At 32.8% G+C, this 20,016-nt stretch overlaps 1 protein-coding gene across 1 annotated transcript in view; it reads left to right on the forward strand.

Moving 5' to 3' along the window:
- Positions 1-2,902: 2,902 nt before the first annotated feature.
- The window catches only part of LOC145260201 (protein dachsous-like), a 610,187-nt gene continuing 593,073 nt past the window's right edge, over positions 2,903-20,016 (forward strand). The window contains exon 1 of the mRNA XM_080118031.1: positions 2,903-3,561. The gene's annotated coding sequence lies outside the window, so the exon portion shown is untranslated. The remainder of the gene's footprint in view (positions 3,562-20,016) is intronic.

The following is a 20,016-nucleotide window of genomic DNA, read 5'->3' on the forward strand; positions in this document are numbered from 1 at the left end:
AAAAAAAAAAATTAATTCTTTTGTATTTTTCTTTTCCAATTTGTTGTTGTTGTTGCTGTTGTTCTTCTTCTTCTTCTTCTTGTTTAAGTGACTATTTAAAATTATTTTTTCTAATCCCTCAACCCGGGCAACGCCGGACTGATGCATCCAGTTATCAATATTAAAACTAAAAAAAAATAAGGTTTCTAAATTTTTGAGATGAGGATTGATAATTCTAATCATTTGATTTACTCGAACTACTGTTATAATCTTGAGTATTATTAAGGTCAGATATTATTCGAGGATAAAGTTTAATGAGATGGGAACATTATCAGGACCAAGTTCGAATTCTTGTGAAGGCGATTATAGATAGAAATCTGTTGACATTAACCTTAAAGATGAAAAAATGAATAACACTCAAAATTAGTCCGAATAATCTAAACAATTCAAATAAAATAATATTCAAGATGCAATTACAATATGTTGAGAAAAATCCATATTTACTGGCTTTTTAATGAAAAGTTTTTTCAGATATCTAGCTCCCCCGAAAGAGTCACTCTGGATGAGACATCGAACAAAAATAAAATAAATGCCTCAGTCTAAAAGGATGTTTTCCTTCTTTGACCGATGGCAGAATATATAGCACTCTATGACCTTAGTCCGACAGCAATATATATTGAGGAAATGTTTTTTTTTTGTTTTTTTTTAATGAGTCACCATTTATCAAGGCCGGATGTCACTCGAGGATAAAAGTTGATCATCGTCGGAGCCCAATTTGAATACTCGTGAGGAGGATTATAAATAGGAATCCATTGACATTGGATTTAAAGACGACTAAGTTGCAATCTGCAGAGAAGCAGTCCTGACTCCTGCTGTGGTGTTCCACAGACGGTAACTCCTAGCGAAGAAGTTCTGTTCGTAGAAATTCGGGTCGAGGCTAAGCGCACTGAGAAAGAAAGGAAAGTTTTTCTTCCTTGTGATAGTAAGACGAGTTCTCGCTGTGGATGTTTTACAAGGAGGAAGCTAAAATTGGGTGATTAAAGCTGTTAATTTTCAAAAGTAATTCAAACAAATAAAATTGCGTACTTCTGCAGTTTCCGGACCGTGGTGAAACAACTATTATTTAGAAAGTTATTCTTTAAACAATTTAATAAACAAAAGATACAATAAAAATTGAATTTCCCTTCAAAATACTATCTAAAAAATATACTGGTCCGTAAACTGCACAAGTATTTAGATTTGGCGATGAATAACATCTTGAGGGATTAAAACTGTTTAGTTCTCTCTTACTGTAAGAACTTAGACACCAGGGCTGGAAAGGAATTGAGAAATCAGCACCCCCGAGGAGGGGCACTCAAAAGGTTCCTGAGCAGCTCTGTCGGCATTCTTCCGTAAGAGCAACTCGGGCGATTAGTAATAAACTAACCTTTTCTCAAAGAGAGAATGCAAGGCCTGGAAGAGTGGACCTCCTAGAAATGCACAAACCCATCATTACACCGCAATTAATATGGATTAGGTCATTACAGGAATGTTCTAATCTCTGTTGATTTTGAGAGCAGAGAATAAAAAACCCTAGCCGCTGTCTGTGCTAGGTAAGTGTTGTATTTAAATGAACGGCTCGACAAGAACATTAATATTGAACTTGAAAACCACTGCTGTAGTCAAGTGGGAAGCAGCCTCGTGGCATTGTATTCAACAGATGGGAAATACTTGTAAATAAACTTTGTACGTGGAAGTGTCTTTTAGTTTTATGCGCCCATACGACGAAATGAAAACAGTTTAACAGTGGCTGTAGCTAAACGAATTTTGAACTTGAAAATTCTGTCTAAAGATATGCGCGGACCATAAACTGCACAAGTACCTTAAATTGTTAAAAACGTTATTTTATTAAAAATGTTTTATTTGAGAATGCTTTTGTTCTTACACAACGGTGTACAATTTTAATCAAAAGTGTTTATTTTAAAAAAAAATACAAAGTTTCTCGATAAACATTTGAAAAAAAAGTCTTTAAAGAATTTTATATTTATAAGTTTGTAAGGGGAGACATATAAAAAGTTAATGCGAAATAAAAGAGAAATTATCATATACGACCGTATTCACATGTTTAATTGTCAAGATCTTCAAACATTAAAAGAAATCGAAATAAAACATTCCCTCACGTCTAAATTTGGTCGTCGTCGCCATCGTAGTCGTCAGCATGTTTCATACGCATTCACGTGAAGACGCGTAAAGACGTATTGGCATTCAGTGAGGTTGGCTACCAGTGTTTCAAGTCTCGGCTAGGCCTTCGTACCTCTTTTAACGCTCTCTCTCTCTCTCTCTCTCTCTCTCTCTCTCTCTCTCTCTCTCTCTCCCCTTCACATATCAACCTGATAACACATAGACACGCACACAAGGCTCCATGTGCTGTGGCTGACTAGCGTACCCCTCTCCCCCCATCTTGTCTCCTAGTTCTGACTACCACCCAACCGGTCTGACAACATCTCCGCACGCACTTGCAAGCCACCATATCTCTCATTAGCTATAGCTAACCCTATTGAAGGGACTTGACAACGCGAATAGGCAGGCCTAACGCGGGACACTCTTTATGTATATATTTTCCTTCTTTTCAATAATATCCTACGTTCCTTCGGTTAAATTAGCGACTGTATAGGAAGTAAAAAGAAAAGAGACGAAGTTCTTATGTACTTTTCTTTTTAAATAAAACAATTTTAAAAAAATAAATAAAAGGAACGTTAGGTCTTGCTTGTAGATTAGCTTGTGCGTCTCTACCGTCCTTGGTAAATAAAAAAAAAATATGGTGACGGTTATACTTGGATATAAACATTTGAATAATAAAACCCGAGAAAGGAAACGAACGGAGATATACACTACTGACTGATGCTGAGGAAAAAGAGGAAGAGAGTAGAGAAAGGAAAAGGTTAGAACCAGAAACTGCTCGAACACGGTGTGGAGTACCTGCTTCTTCTAAACTATCGTTCGCTTGCTCGCTGTTTCTTTTTCTTTTTTTAATTTATTGATATGCGGGCAGTCAATATCGGGACGTTTTTACCTACAGTTCGAATTGGTTTCATCATATCAACAGAATCCAAGGTATAAATGAGTTGATATTATCTTTGCGCTGTGCATGTGTGTCGGTCAAAGTAAAAACACATATCAGAAAATAAAAATTAAACAAAAAACGAACCACTGTTACCGTTTCACAATTAATATAAATATGAACTAACAAAACACTATACAGTGTTATTAACATCATATCTACATAATACTGTCATCGTACTCCTAAAAGCATCTCCCAACACAACAGTCACTATATTATAAACCTGCTGACCGACAACACGAATACATTTTTTTAAAGTTACTTTTTCTTGCAAACCTACACATAAAAAGCGCACATGTTTGAAAACTTTTAATAGTCTATACTTAAAAAAAATTGTTTTAAAATAATTTCCCCTTGCGGAATTCTACCCCGGAGAAAATAGGATGGTACCTGCGACCCACACACCATCGAGGATTTACCTGTATAAGATGTGCTGCCGGGTTTTACGTGAATTTTAAAAGGATTATGTACAAAAATACTCGGTAAGATTTAAAAAGAAGCCCAGCATGTTTGGTTTCCATGTTTTATTTTCATGTTGTTGGCAGCTTTTTTTATTTATTTATTACTCGTCTCGTACTTTCTGTGTTTTTGAAAGTTAAACGAACATCTTTAAATGATTTCTGTTTTGTTTGCGAAACTAAAAACATACCAACAAGCAAGGAAGCAAAACACACACGCATAACCAGAAGAACGTTAATAAAACCAGTATGTTTTCTTATTTCAGTCGGTGTGGCTACAAGTACTGATCGTGTTGCTTGTCCGTTGTATTTTCTGTCGTTCGAAACTTGAGGTGATTTCTCGATAATTAGTTTTAAAAAAAAATATTAATACATTTGTAGAAAAATGCACAGACATTAAAACAAATCAATGAATTCTCGATCACCAGTTTTCTTTAATTTTAATTCTTTTTAGGGAACGAAGGGAAGGGGTGGTATGTTATTACGTTCTTTTCAAACTTTATATTGTGTAGAAACTCCCTGAAACCAGTTAAAACTGAAGGAAGCTCTCTGTCAGTTCCATTTTGTTTTTAATTACTACTGTGTCACTGCTTATTAAAGCCCAAAGGCCACTCGAGGGTGAGGAGTGTGGTAGTTGTACAATTTAGTAATGTTAGAATTTATTTATTTTTTTAAATAAAATTTTTTTTTCAATTGTTCAGTTTACGGACCGTGCTGAAAAAGTAACTTTATTTAGAAACCCATCCGTAACATGGGAAAGGGGTTGTTAACTGTTCTGAGTACTTATGCAGAGAAGGTATTTTTTTTAAATAGTAATTTAAAGTTCAATTCAAGTTTTACCGTATCTTTTGTTTATTAAATTGATAGGTGAAAGTACAGAAGTTGCAAAACGCCCTCTCCTCATATTAAGAGTGACTCGTGACCGTTAGTATTTCAGCACGGTACCTTATCTACATAAATGTCCTATTCTGTATTTTCATCTAACAACTTAAAAAGATACTTTAAAAATAGAATTTCACTTGAAAATCCTATCTAAGAACTATTGCGGTCCGTAAACTGCACAAGTACCGAAATTGCCAATGAACAACATTTTGAGAGGATTGAAAACGATGGTCAGAATGGTTAAGATTATTAACATAATCGGCTAGACAAGTATTTTAAATATTGAACTTGACTGTTGTAGTTAGCTGGGAGGCAGCTCTGGGATATTGTATTCTACAGATAAGTTCTTGAAAATAAACTTTGTTCATGGAAGTTCTGTTTGGTTTTATGAAAACATAGGATATAATGAAGATTCTATACAGTGTTTATATTTATACGATTTGTTGTTGTGGATGTCTTGCAGAGGGATAGATCAGTGAATAATGGGGCTCAGTCGAGTCGAGCACCTACCATGAAAATAACGCCTGTGAGAAAAGGGGTTACAGAAAAGATTTTGAAGTCGATTATGTGTTCTGTGAAGCCACGAAATAATATTTTCAGCGATATCTCTCTATTTTTCTATTTCTGTATGTTGCTTGTTCTTTTATGTGGGGGTATTGTTTAAGGTAGACCGAACACGGTCAGTGCAAAGTGAAATTGAGACGACACAAGGCTATCAAATTTTTTTTGAAGACGGTTCATATCGTAAAACTTACAATACTCAAGTTTATAAAAATGTCTTAAACTTTGGATAGTGTTGTAGGATGGGGGACAACCATGTCGCTAGTGACCGTTTATTTATTATATTTTGCGATTTTCTCATCGGTTTGTTTAAGCTGGAGATGCAGAATCCTACCAGATGCTAGAAATCCACATGCTATCTCGTATATTCTAATCGAGAGATCTTAAGATTTTAACCACCCCTTTACATTCAATTGTTTGAGTCTATCTTGCACTTTGTTCGCATATTATATTTGTCGAGTATGTTTGTTTTTATTCTTTTCCATGAGTACCGTTGCTCCTATAATTACTGGAATGGTGGAAATCTCTCCAGGATTCCAGTTTCTTTTCATGTCGTACATAACATCTTAGTAACTCGTTATCTTTTCTTCCTAGCATCGTTTAACCTGGCATCATTAGGGACACTAAGTTGTTGTTTCCTTCTCCTTGTCACATAACTCATTTTCTTGGGCTGTGATCAAATCGTACCTGTTTTGTTCTCTATCAGAGGAGAGATACTTCTTGTCTGGGTCAATTTTTAATTCTCGCCTTATCCAGACTGTCCGTTTGGAGGGAGCTGGCTGGACATCCCCTCGTGAGGAGACATGTAAATAATAGTTTATTCCAATTATTTAGATGAGGATTCATAATTTGTTTTATTCGAATAGCAATACGACCTTATTTGCTATATTTACAACATTTCGGCCGATGTAATCATCCACCTTCTTCAATTCTATATACAGATGCTCCTGTTCGATTAGAAGTTCCCCATGTTCGAAAGAACGCATCTGGAGGTCGAAGATTACACCAACCGAAACTTTGTAAATATTAAAGTAATTCGACTAAATACAAAATGATTTATAATTTTGTCGCACAGCAAATTCCTGTTTGATTTCCCACAAGGTCGGCTTTTAATGTTGATGAAAATCCAGCCCCATCATACCACAAATGAACACTCTGTATTGAGATTTAAAAAGTAGAATTACCTCAGTCTAGAAGGATGCGTCATTTTACCGAAGAAAGAAGAGAAGTGTAGTATCAGAATGGATACTACACTTTTTCGTCAAACTTAATATATGATTTTACATATAATTTGTACATTTAATCGTGGATTCGTAAAAGTGAATTGATCATTCCTTCACAAGACGAATGTGTATTTCTCTTTATATAAATATAAATTCATCCCGTTATAAGTTATCGAGTAAAAGATGTGGCTTTTTTTTTTTTTTTTTTTTTTTTAAGTACCTGGATGAAACCATCTCAAGTAATGAGGGGAAGCAGAAAATGGTCAAATAACCCTGTCGCCTGAAATGAAACTGGAAAGAAATCCGCCGCTCTAGAACAAAACTCAACATTCTGTTTTAATACTTTTGCAGAATACGGACCGTGCTAAAATATCATTTAGAAACCTCGGTGCTAATGCACTTATCCACGCTATTTTTTAAATCGTATTTCCAAGTTTAATTAAAGTTTTATATGTTTGTTTTTTATTCAATTGTAAGGTTAAAGTACAGAATAGGTAAAAAAAACACCCTCCCCTTCTCATGTTAAGAATGGCTTTTTAAATAATAACGTTATTTCAGCACGGATCAATAAGTGCACTAGTACCGAAACCTCTTAACGTGAAAAGGCTTTTGAAAACTGTTCTATACTATTTACCTAAAAATCCAATGAACAAAAATCCATAAAAATTGAATTTAACTTGAAAAGTATTGTAATTTTTTTCTCTGCGTCACCATAAACGACAATTTAAATATAAAAAATAAATTGACATAATTCTATGATTTTTATACGAATAATAGTGCGAACACTGGGGAAGCAGTTTATTTTACCAGCGTTTTTGATTGTGTGTAGAAATTGAGTTAAATTATTTAGAATTACAACAAAATTTCTAGTTTGACAAAGGAGTACAGATAATTATTAAAATATTTTTTTCTTTAATCCATGGATTTTCAAAGAATGGCTTATTTTATCGGAGGACATGTTATTAGCAAAATAGATGTGGGTGATTATAAACTTTGCATATCAGCACATAAATTAAAATTTAAATGGTGTAAAACCTAGAACCCCATCTTCCAGCGTAGACCCCTACTACCAGGTCTCCTTCTCCAATATCAGGGGTCTACGTTCCAACCTTCCAGAGGTTGAAACCCAATTACAGGAGACGAAACCGGACATATTATTTCTATGTGAAACTGGAATAAAAATTTCCCCCACTCTATATCTGTGCCTAAATCAAAACGCGGATTTCATGAGCAAAGCTTCTTTCTTAGAACTGCACGCCTGTGGAACTCTGTTCCGTCTGCCTGCTTCCCTCCGGACTACAACTTGGATGTCTTCAAGTCTAATGTTACCAAATTCCTAATGAACCGCCCCCCTAATTAAACACTTCATAAAATCTCCTCACTAACGTGATGTACTTGCAATAACCCTTATCCCTGAGTGGCTTCTGGGCCTTGATAAGTGGTGATCACTGTGTAAAAAAAAAAAAAAAAAAAAAAAAGATACAAGCTGAAAGAGTGTACAGGAAGCATACAGTATTTCATTTTATTATATATAAGCGGTCGAGTTTCAATCCTGACTTGAGGAAGTTGCTACTCTAGCCGCACCGAAGAGCTGTGATCCAGGGAAACAGGCTCTGTTGATTTTTAACTTAATTTAATAATCGAATCATCCCCTCCCCCCCCCCATCCATCCATCCATCCATCCGTCCATTTCTTAGTTCGCACAGAAGACCTTAAATTCGATGTCATTTCGCTCTCTCGGTTAACCACACATTCAAACAGGTGACTATTTTCTGTTCCCTATAAAATGAACATCTAACCTTGTTCATGGACAGACCTCGTTAACGAGATTATATGTTGGGTGTTCGACTAGTGTCATTGCTTAACTGTTTCCAAGCGTGTTAAGCTTTTTTTCAAACGGTTGCATAAAAACCTAATCTCGCTCTGTAAGCGACTACCAGCCTAACCACAAGAGAAAATCTACATTATTGGAAACAACAGTCGGCACAGGTGTTAGATCAGTTCGCTTTTATGGTGGCTGAACAATCTCCTTATATTTTTACCATGTCTGCAGACATCGACCAAACTAAGAAAGTTTTAATTACTTGCCTAACCATGAAGACAAAATCAGACACACGGCCAGTTTTAAATGTGAGGAACATTCAGCACCCCACAAAAGCATTCAGGATTGGAACAAAAATAAAACTCTAGAAGAATTTTTCGTTCACTGACGAAGGACAACTTAGACTAAGCATCAACACAGACTGCACTCTGTTCCTAATCAAAATGCGAATGAAATCTTTTTTTTTTTTTTTATTCATTTTTTTTTTTTTATTCATTTTTTTTTTTTCAGTAGATGGGTAGGCAATCATGAAATAGACGATATATCCTCAAATTAAACGTATACAGTCACTGTATGAAAGAAAGGTAAAACAAAGCACAGAAAGAAATAAAATGTGAGTTTTTCGTTCGGATCAACGAACGTAACGTCTTCGGAAAAGGTGAAAGTTTTTTGGGGGGTTTTTTCCAAAGATGTTCGTTGATTAGAATGAAACTGTTACATATTTGTTTTTTTTTATTATTTTATTTTATTTTTACATTTTATACTTCATTTTTATTTATTTCTGTGCTTAATTGTTTTTCTTTGCTTTAATAAACACCCATATATATATATATATATATATATATATATATATTATATAATTGCTAAAATAAAGTGCAACAAGCCATATAAAACGGTACAGACACACACACACACACATATATATATATAGGAGAGAGAAAAATGAAAAGGGCCAAACCAAGTTGTGTTCATCAACGCTTGTCTTTATTGCGAGACTTCCTCTGGATGAATGAAATTAAGAAACAAAACACCGGTACATACGATTTAAGACTATAAATTATAATTTACAAGAATTTATTGTTCGACAGGATACTCAAAATATAAATATTAAGTGGTTACTATATTCGCTGTAAGTTTATAGTAGCTTTTTACTTGTAAACTTTATGTGTGTGTGATCGATCATTTATTTGATATATTCGCCCCGCGATCTGATTTCCCAGTATTTTTGTGCACCGACAGTTTAATTAATAAATTGACAATCAAATTATTAATGTATAAGCTGTTTTGGTGCTAATACATTTACTGATCAGTGATCCGCGCTATTTTTTAAATCATATTTCCAAGTTTAATTAAAGTTTCATGGGTTTATTTTTATTCAATTGTAAGGTTAAAGTACAGAATAGGTACAAAAAAAACCTCCCCTCCCCATGTTAAGAATGGCTTTTTAAATAACGTTATTATTTCAGCAAGAATCAGTAAGTGCACTGTAATGAGTACCGCTTTTTTAATAAAAAACATTTATGCTCTTATACTTGTGCAGTTGTGCACTCTGGTCATTTCCTATTCTGAAACTATTCTTCTATTATCACACACACGACACACACTATACACGCATGCATACGCTCGCTACTTGTTTACGCAAAGAACGTGATTCTACGCAGCAACACGTATCCACGTCTTGTACACACCATAGATTTACTACCCAATCAGTTTTATTTTCCTGAATAACAAACTGTCATCAATGTTTGAGATGTGTGTGCGAAAAGCACCAATGCAAAAGAAAACCGGTTCTTTTCTACCTTATTTCTCGACTATTAAGTGAAGGCGATTTTATTTACCTGTGGTTCTGAGTGTCGTCGCTTATCAGGTAAACCAGCTGTTGTCGGCTTTTTGATATAGCGAAAATTTAGCGAGCGTAGGTGGCGTCGTTTCTCTCCTTAAACTATATCCCTCTTTTTTTTTTTTTTTAAATATTTAACCTACAACTGTTATATTTGTCGCTGAATCTAAACTATTATTGATGGTTCAGAAGAATATGGAATTTTTGCTCGGGTACCGTTTACGCGAATGGTTCCAAGAGCTGTCTGCGATAGAAACGTGGTTGAATTCGTAGCTGCAGTATTTCGCTACAAGTAGAAGTATGTGGAAACGGTGTTTTCGCAACTGATTGCACTGCCGTTTAAAATCGTTCAATAGACAAATAATTTTATTAGAGGTCCACACTGCGTTCTTGAATTTTTTTTTTTTTTTTTTTTTTTTAGTATTTCGCCAGGTGAATAAAATTTCAACCTTTTTACAAAGAAATGTACGTCTGGATTTGTTTTTTTTTTTTTTTTTTTTTTTTTTTTTTTTTTTTTTTTTTTTTCATCTTATTTCATTTTTAAAGATATTATTTAAAATTTTTACCACCCGAGAAAAAAATAAAATAAAATAACTACGGCTTGTAAAGTCCGTACACTTATATTTACTCACTGTATTTATCCGGCGTCGCACGGAAGAAGTGAACAGAGAAATAATTTAAAATATAGTAATATTTACAATTTTTTTTTTTTTTTTTTTTTTTAAATTTTAAATTCTTTTACTTTTCCCTTATTACTACTTGTGCAGTTTACGGACCGTGCTAATATTAACCTTATTATTTAGAAAGCAATTAACATTTTTTTTTCACTATTCTGTACTGTAAACTAACAATTTCATAAACAAAACACTGTAAAAACTGAATTTAGATTGAAAATCGTATCCAAAAATTATAATTGTCCGCAAAACTGTACAGGCACCCTTTTTCATTTTTTTATTTAAATATTCGCTTGGCAGTAAATAATTCGGTATGCGTTGGTCGAATTTACGCATCTGCGAGAAACACACATACATATAAACAAAATGTCTTCGGCGATAGTTTTATTAATGCAGAAAACAAACAGAAACACTTCTGTTTATCAAAACAAAAATATTTTGATGCAAATTAAATATGTCAGATCACAGATAAACTTTTGGATGTATTTTTAATGTAAGATAAGTGAATAGAATTTTTATAAAATATAATTAGTTGACTATTCGGAGTCAACGAACTCCAAGATACAAAATCGTGCAGTGTCTTCATTTGGGGGGGGGGGGAGAAATAATATACGACGTGTAGGTTTTACACGAATGTCGTTTGCAATTCGTGGAGTACGAATAGTAAATTTTGTTGTATTAAAATTCGGTACTCGTGCACTTATTGATCCGTGCTGAAATAACGTTATTATTTTAAAAGCCATTCTTAACATGAGGGTGGTTTGTACCTATTCTGCATTTTAACCTTACAATTGAATAAAAAAACATTAAACTTGGAAATACGCGGATCAGTTGCATTAGCACCTAAAATTCTATTCGTTGATTTCCCGTAATTTTCGGTGTGCACTAAAGAAATTTTCACTGCTAGCCATATTCATATTATACGTTGCATCTTGATATAAATTCAAATTAAACTTATATCTGAACAGAAAGCAAGGAACTAATACTAACTGTGCGTTGTTTTGTCTGTAATGGGCAGAAACAATTGTATAAATAAAAACTTTTTTTAGTAAACTCTGAATATTTAAATTATATATTTTAAACTCTACTTGAGTACTTGACTTGCTTTTTATTTAAAAATGTATACGTGTGTATGTATGTACATAATGTTGGGTGGAAATAATGCCATTTTATAAGAGTAATATTTACTCGTGTAAATGAATATTTCTGAGGAACGGATGAAGTTCTAGAATTAAAACAAAGATATCCACAGGAGATCAATTGATACATTTATTTTAAACAAAATCTTTTGTGTCGTCGATAATATATTTAAATACAACAGATTAGAATAAGCTGAATGGTTGAAAGGCTATATTTAAAAAAAAGAGCTTAAAATGTATGCCTTAATTAAAATTTAAATCCGTTAAATGTTTATTTTCGGAACTGAATTATAATATTTAAAACTTCATATGCCAATATTTATAATCTGCCAAATTATATATACACATGCTGGTGTGTGTGTGTCATCGACATACAGTAATGTCTCGTATCACAATTCATCAGTACGGCTAGATTAGCACCTTTCCCAAGCCGTGGATCGAACCTACAACCATCGCTTTGACAGTCAGGAGCTCTAACCAATTGAATCTAAGAATCTGTGTGTGTGTGTGTGTGTATATATATATATATATATATATATATATATTTGGACGATGTCAAAAACACCGTTAATTTCATTACCCTCACAGCAGCACTGCAGCAGCCGTATAGCACAATGGTGAGAAGCCTTGACTGTCATTTGAGCGGTCGGGTTTCGATCCTGGCTTAAAGCAGCTCATCAGTACTGTATGTGGATGCTGGATGACTCTCTCTCTCTCTCTCTCTCTCTCTCTATATATATATATATATATATATATATATATATATATATATATATATATATATAATGTGTGTGTGTCTTAGTAATTAATCCCCCATAATAATGAAACGCGGAAGTATCTATTTAATTTAGTTTAGTTAACATACAATACACGAGTATGACTAGGTAGTATCTAGATGCTGAAAATCGATATATATATATATATATATATATATATATATATATATATATATATATATATATATATCCTATTATAAATTTGTATGTGGATACATACAATTATATTACTCGTGTGTATATGATCTTTTAGCTTTAACCTATATACACCTTTTCTGTACGGGGTTTTAAGGGGGGGGGGGTCCGGTTTCGTTTGCAATAAGTAAAAACGCTGCTCAATTCCAACGAAACTCCCATTTTTTACGTGGAAGAATAACCTCTAATTGTCACGTGACAACTTTACCGACGCGCTGCCTGTAAATCTATCTTGTTGTATTTAGGCCGGCAACAAATCACTCATCAAAGTGAATTTCTTTATTAAAGAAACTTCCAGTGTTTACCGCTGATTTATAACGACGAAACTACTATGTATGAACGTACAATACATTAAAATTACTACTTAGCGTCTGCAACGACAGGCCACAAAGACGAGAAGCACCCCTACCATCATCATCGTTCTAGTGCTTTTTTTTGGGGGGGGCGACCTTACCTTTTTGTAAATTTAGTATTTATCATTTAGTTGCCTTAAGCTTTAAACACATTTCTTTATACACCGTTTTAAAGGGACCCTTCCCCTTCTCCTCTACAGGCTAGCGTTGAAGCTACTAGGTGTAGTACCAAACATGTCACTACTACACAACTTTGTGCCCCCTCTCCACAATGTTCCCTTACTCAGCCCCATTCTATTCTAAATCCTTTCTTTTTCTTTTTCTCGCACATGAGCGGATTTACCTTCTAGTTGAATTCATACCGAAAGAAGAGAGAGAACAAAACTTTTTCACAAATTTCAAAAAAGAAAAAAAATCGGTGTTTACTTCTATATCAAGTAACCCGTACCGGCCTGAATGTTTCCGATTGTGATTTACGGAACAAACCGGAAATTGTCGAACCAATTCACGATTTGAAAGCCACGAACTCAAAATCTATAATCATGCAGGTTACGAGTCGTACGGAATTATTATTTAACACCTATTTTTAAAAGTGAGGGTAGGGTTATTGTTAACTATTCTGGGTACTAGTGCAGAGAGTGATCCGGACGTAAATAATAACGTTATTATTTAAAAGGCCATTTTTAACATGGGGAGGGTGTTTTGTACCTATTCTATGCTTCAACCTTACAATTGAATAAAAAAAAAACATCATAAAACTTAAAGATGAGACTAATAGTCCGAAATAAAAATAAAATTAACATATAATGCTCATCTCAAAATAAAAAAAAAATCCAATTGAGGAATAATATATATATCATAAAACTTTAATTAAACTTGGAAATACAATTTCAAAAATAGCGCGGATCACTCTCTGCATTAGCACCCTATTCTGTACTTTTACTTAAATGAACTAAAGCTATGATAAAAAAAAATAATTTAACTTAAAAATTCTATCTAGAAAATATCGCGCTTCATATTTTACTTATGTACCCTAAAAACTGCCCCATAGCAAGAAATAAAAAAAAAATATAACAAATGGACAAAAATCTACCCTTTCGATTAGGATTAAAAATAAAGTTGAAAAAATAATCTCTTAAATAAAAAGAAAGCGTAAAATTTATTTATTTCACGATTTGAAGAAAATTATTAAATTCATTAACATGAATTGCATTGTTCTTTACTGAAAGCCGAGTCTAATTTCCCGAACTGTAAAATTAAAATATGAGTCGCATAAATCGAATATAAATTAAAGCTATAATAATATAGTTGTTATACAAGCAATAAAAAAATGAATATCTATTTTTATTTTGGTTATAAATGGATACAATCTCTGACTTTGTGATCGGCTAACGGATCTATTTATGTTTACTTATGTTTGAGAAAGGTATGAACCTCCCAATTCTCCCAGCTCGAGATAAAAATAACAATTTGTGTCCAATTAATCGTATAAAATATACGCCTATTTTTATATAAAATAATTCAGAATACTTCATATATCGTAAAACAAATAAAATGTAAATATAATTATATAAATTTGTTATAGACTATATTTAAATCTGGATTGGGAGTAAAATGCGATTTTGAAATTTTAAATATATGAAAAAAAAACAAAGGATACGCTTTTTTACTTTTGCAGTATAGCGTACGACAAATTTAACGGATTCATTTTCTTTAAAGCCCTACCACTAACGTTAAGTCATGGTTCCAACACTCTTAATCATGCTCCTAATCTTAAGTTAGGAATCTCCGTAAATACTGGAATTTCCTTTGCTATTCTGCGCAAGGTCCGCTTTTCTTTTTTGTCCCCAATTTTGTGAAGTGTAACACAATTGGCTTTATGAATAGTTACTATTAAAAGTTGCATTGATCTAGATTATGAGTTGATCATCATTTACTTCCCTACGCAGGCAATGTTAGGCACAAGGCCAGTTTATAATATGGAGACATCCATCTCGCCAAATAAAGGCTTTCTGGATTGGGATTAAAATAAAAATGGAGCAAGTCTTTGTGTGAGGAGAAAACTTAGACTTCTATATGTGCAAATAAAATAAAAAAAATAATAATTTGCAAATTAAGCACAAGGCCAACGAAAGTGGGCATTGATAGGTTCGGAAACCATCTTGTGTCCATCTCAGTCTTAAACTGATTAATTTTTACTCATTTATCCAAATTACTGTTCGTTACATTCGCCATTTGTCTACCATTTTCACTTTGAATAATCACCAATAACCGTGTTTACTCTATACATTACTATACTGAAAATATCCCCGATAGTTTGTCATTTGTTTTTTTGTTTTTAAATAGGATTTTTTTCTCGCTGTGTGCGGGGTTCAAAACAACGGACAGATTGAGCGGATACATTTTTTCTCTTTTGCTAAATATTCTGATTGATATTGTGGAAATACGCTAATTTTTTATTATAAAAAGAATTAGGTCGAAAACTAAAAAGTTTTGAATAACGCAGAAGCCGCTATTGATTTTCCTTTCACTCTTTGAAAGTTTTCTACTTCTTTTCAGAGTTTTGTATAATCTCTGTAGCAGCACTCTCGAAAGAATAGCCAGAGTTGATACTTAAACTATTACATTTTTTTTAATCAAATAGAAATAACCAAATGTGTTGTTGTTTTCTCCTTGAGATTATTAAAGTTTTTTTTTCTCTCCTAATCCCTTTTTGCAAGAAGAAAAACTACTTCAAACGGGTTTTGGTGGCTAGCATTCAAGTTCAGACAAGATGGGTGACGTTTTTCTCAATAAAACAACCTAATAACTATTTCCGATTTGTATATTTTATAATCAACTTAATAACCCATGTGTATCCCTGTTATATAGTTAACATTACTCCATTTATAGTGATGCATGATAACAATGGCACAAATATTCTTTTTATATCAGTTGAGAATATTATCTGAATATTGTTCAGATATAATATTAACCAAGCATGTACACGTCATTGATATGACATTTCGGTCAAGATGTCGTTTCTATTTTTTTTTTTTTTTTTTTTTTTTCGTACCAACTACTTATCAAGATCAAAGATCACGCGAATGGATTAGAGTTAATGGAATGATTTTCAGTTAAAAGATGAAGAATATAATAAGAGGATTACTAATTAATGGAATAAACTATGTCCAATTTTTACTATGGAAATTGCTTCAAACGAGATATGAAGCCACTTGATGTAAGGAGCTAGAAATGTCAGAAGTAGCAAACGTTAATTGTTACGTGGATAGATTCCGACTAGAAAAATTGTTCCTTGGAATGTGATCAGATTCTGTTGCTGCTGGCTTTGATATTTGTTTTCGGTTAGATTAGAAGAAATGCTTTTAAACGGAGACATTTTTTTGTCCCAATCCATTTTGGGCGAGAGTAGAGAAGCTGTTCCCGCCCCCCCCCCATCTTAAAACCAGATCTTGTGTCTAAACTTTTGAAAAACAAAAGCCAGTAAATCTTATAAAAATGAATCGTTTTTCATTATGTGATTCTTTCAAGTCTGAATCCTTCAGATGTGATTGAATATGTAAACAATGTTAAATAGTAATTTTTGATTGATATTTCAAACTTTGTATAGTATCAATGTACAAAGTATTTATGTTATCACAAGTCTTTTGTGGAAGCTCAGTAATGTAGAATGGATAATAAGGAATATCTTAATATTACGTAAATCTTAGCAAATATAAAGAATAACCAGTTTTTACATACAATTGTTTCAGCCTTCACAATCATATCTTTGCTAAGATAGATAATGTTTGAAATAGACAAATCATGATATTTTCTTGAAGAGGCCATCCTCAGTGCTCATAAAAACACTTAACCCTCGCGGTTAGAAAAAAAAACTGACTACATAAAGCATTCATTTATAACTAATAGGTCGTCATTGGTCTAACGTATAGTGGTGAAGACTATGAAATCAGCGACGTCGTGTTCGGGTCTTTGAATCTGCGACTATTTAAGGACGAACTCATTTTATCGAAAAGGTATAAAACAACGCTGTTTCATGGTTACAGTTATACGTACAGTTAATCTATATAAGTTTTGTTTCGATATTAAGTAATGCGAAAAGTTTTATTTGCCAAACCGAACAAGATGTGAGACCGTTTCCAAGCTTATGTACAAAATAACACTCGCGAAATGAACAATGTACAATATTGTTTCAGCTTAAAATAATGTGGAACGGGTTGATATGTCGCAAAACTACTAAACCATATATTTTATTTAAATTTCTCGTGCTAAGAATATTACCTACATTAATATATTTTTTCGGTTTGCATTTCTTTCAAAAATGGATTGGGCACAATGTGGTTTGTTAAATGTGTGGTGGTCGTTCTTGGCTATAAAAATATAACTCCCATTTTTGAAGGAGGGGGGGGATCACTATTATATTGTGTACGGTACGAGCGCCAGAAAAAAAATGTAAGATCGGCGAAATAAAAATTTGGTTGAAATATTCGCTTTTATTTTTACTATAGCTAACAGAACAAAATAATAGATGTGAAATATAAATATACAACAAATAAATGTTACCAAAGGCAAGATAAGTTATTCTACCTACATGGATAAGTGTGTGTATGTTTTAACTTATTTTAAAGCGGTTATTTACTTTTGAAATAAAAGTAGTGTCATTAGAGCGAAAAAAAAATGTGTATTTTGTAGTCCTTGGACCTCTCGAAAATGAACCAAAATTCTGGTAGGAACGCATCCAATACATATCATCAATCGTACGAAAATGTAATGTTTAACCAATACTTAGTTAAATTTTCGATTTTTGAGCGATTATCGAGGGTAAAATTTGCTGTCAAGAAATCACCTTTTCTTTTACATTCTAACGCTGAATTAACTATTGTTTCCGTTTAATGTAAATAAATGTTTTAAAATTAGTCAAAATTTCAAAGAAATCATCCAGACATGTAGAAGGTTAACTTTGTTAAAATATTCATTTGTTTTTTGTTTTCTATATTTACTCAAACTTTTTTGTTGTCTATTGAAAAAAAAATGACCAAATATTCTTTACTTGTTAACCTTAGTCGATCGGATTTCATGTTGGGTAAAAATTAAAACTCACAAGCATTTTTATATGGAAAGAAAAACAGCGCAAGTCGTGCGTGCGTAAATGTATGGGAAAAAAACCTTTTCAATACGAATTCGTTTTTCCTTTTTTCTGAATAGTAAATGGTCGTTGGAGTTTTCTACTTTTTTAAATGAATCTACGCGTTGACCCAGATAAGAAAGCCTAACTGGTTGTTCGCCTGGATGTTTCCTCTCACCTGTGCGCACGGCTTTCACTTACAAAAGAAAGCTGGGGTGGATGCTGTTGACCATAGCCTTGTTCTTTCACCACCACCACCACCTCGCTCTTCTATATTCGACCTATTAGTGTTTGTCCTACCTCTACTAAACGACACTCTGTTATTGTTTCTTAACCAAACGTAAAACACACCTGGAAAAAAGAAACTAAAAGTTGCCTTAAATTTTAGCCACACTGTTCTAATTATTCGCCTTCATTCTCAAAACTCTGAACAGAAAATAAAACGTAATCAACTTTTTTTACCAATCTCTTTATTACTCGTGTTTTTTTTATTTCCTTAAATCTTATTTATGAAGATTAGATTGGTTTCGCACAAAGACTATTATCCACTTAATGACTAAATCAGTTTAACTGAATTTATTTTTTATCAGCGAAAACATAAAAATTATCATAATCAAAATTATAATGTTGTTAAACGATACAATTCATTAATTTACTGGACTGTCTAATTCAATTATCTATATCATAATAAAAAGTACTTCTGCAGTTTACTGACCCAGTTAATTTTTAGAAAAGATTATCAAGTTAAATTCAATTTTAAAGGTATTTTTTTTAATTCTAAAATTATGTAAATGTACAGAACCATTAACAACCTCCACTCCTCTTAAGAATGGGTTGCTAAATAACGTTATTTTTGCACGCTTAGTAAACTGCAGAAGTACCAAAAATTATGTTGGTGCTTAAGATATTCGACGGATCGATTTTTTAAATACGTGGTTTTAAGTCAAAATAACATTATTTACTTGTGTCGAAAATAGTAATATATCCAAAAATTACGAAAATTCAAAGTAGAACAGGTGCTATTGTATTTTAGTAAAAAAATTATATCGCTATCGGCTAAAATAATCGTCGGTCATTAAAGTTGCGAAAAGGGAGATAAGTATTTCTGTATTCGCAATTTTCAAGGTGTTCACATCTAGGGAGATGCAATTTCCCCCAATTTCCTGTCAAAATTACTTATAACTATAAAACATTTTCTACTTGATGAATTTTTGTAATTTTTTAATATCTTACTATTTTCGACATGGAGATTAAGTATTGATGCTTAAAGCATCATATTTTTCAAAATCGATTCGTCGATTTTATCATTAGGAGCACCATTATTTTAAATAGTTGCAAGATCGAATTCCGTCGTATCGTTCGCATCCTTTTTGTTTTAATTCCATTTTAATGCGCATTGAAGCGTTGCGGCCGTTGCGATTTTAAAATGGAGGCATATTCGTTATATTTAAATTTCTGTTGATAGCAATAAGGATTTAACTTGTAATTTTAGCAGATAATTGAAAAAAAGTACAATATTTTCTGTATATTATAAAACCCATGTATTATATCAAGGAGTATATTAGGATTAAAAGTAAATTATATCAATTCCCCTACTGTTCTTTTGGCTTTGTGCCGTTTATTGTTACAGTACAAAGTAAATGAGTTTGTTGAAATAAAATAGTAAACCTTCCGTTTCGCTGGCGCCTCCAACATACAAAAGAAACAATGATGCTAATAACAATAATTACATTAAGATGCACATTATCTAAAACAGTTATAGATATTCAAATTAAGGATTTAGATTATTTATCGCTATGTTTCGATCCGCATGTCGTTCGATGTTTGTACTTGATAACAAGTAAAAAAATGAGTGTACGACATCTATGATGGCTACTACAATAAATTCG

This window comes from Euprymna scolopes, chromosome 3 (genome assembly GCF_053919585.1).
Source record: "Euprymna scolopes isolate OS-2025 chromosome 3, ASM5391958v1, whole genome shotgun sequence".
Classification (NCBI taxonomy): Eukaryota; Metazoa; Mollusca; class Cephalopoda; order Sepiida; family Sepiolidae; genus Euprymna; species Euprymna scolopes.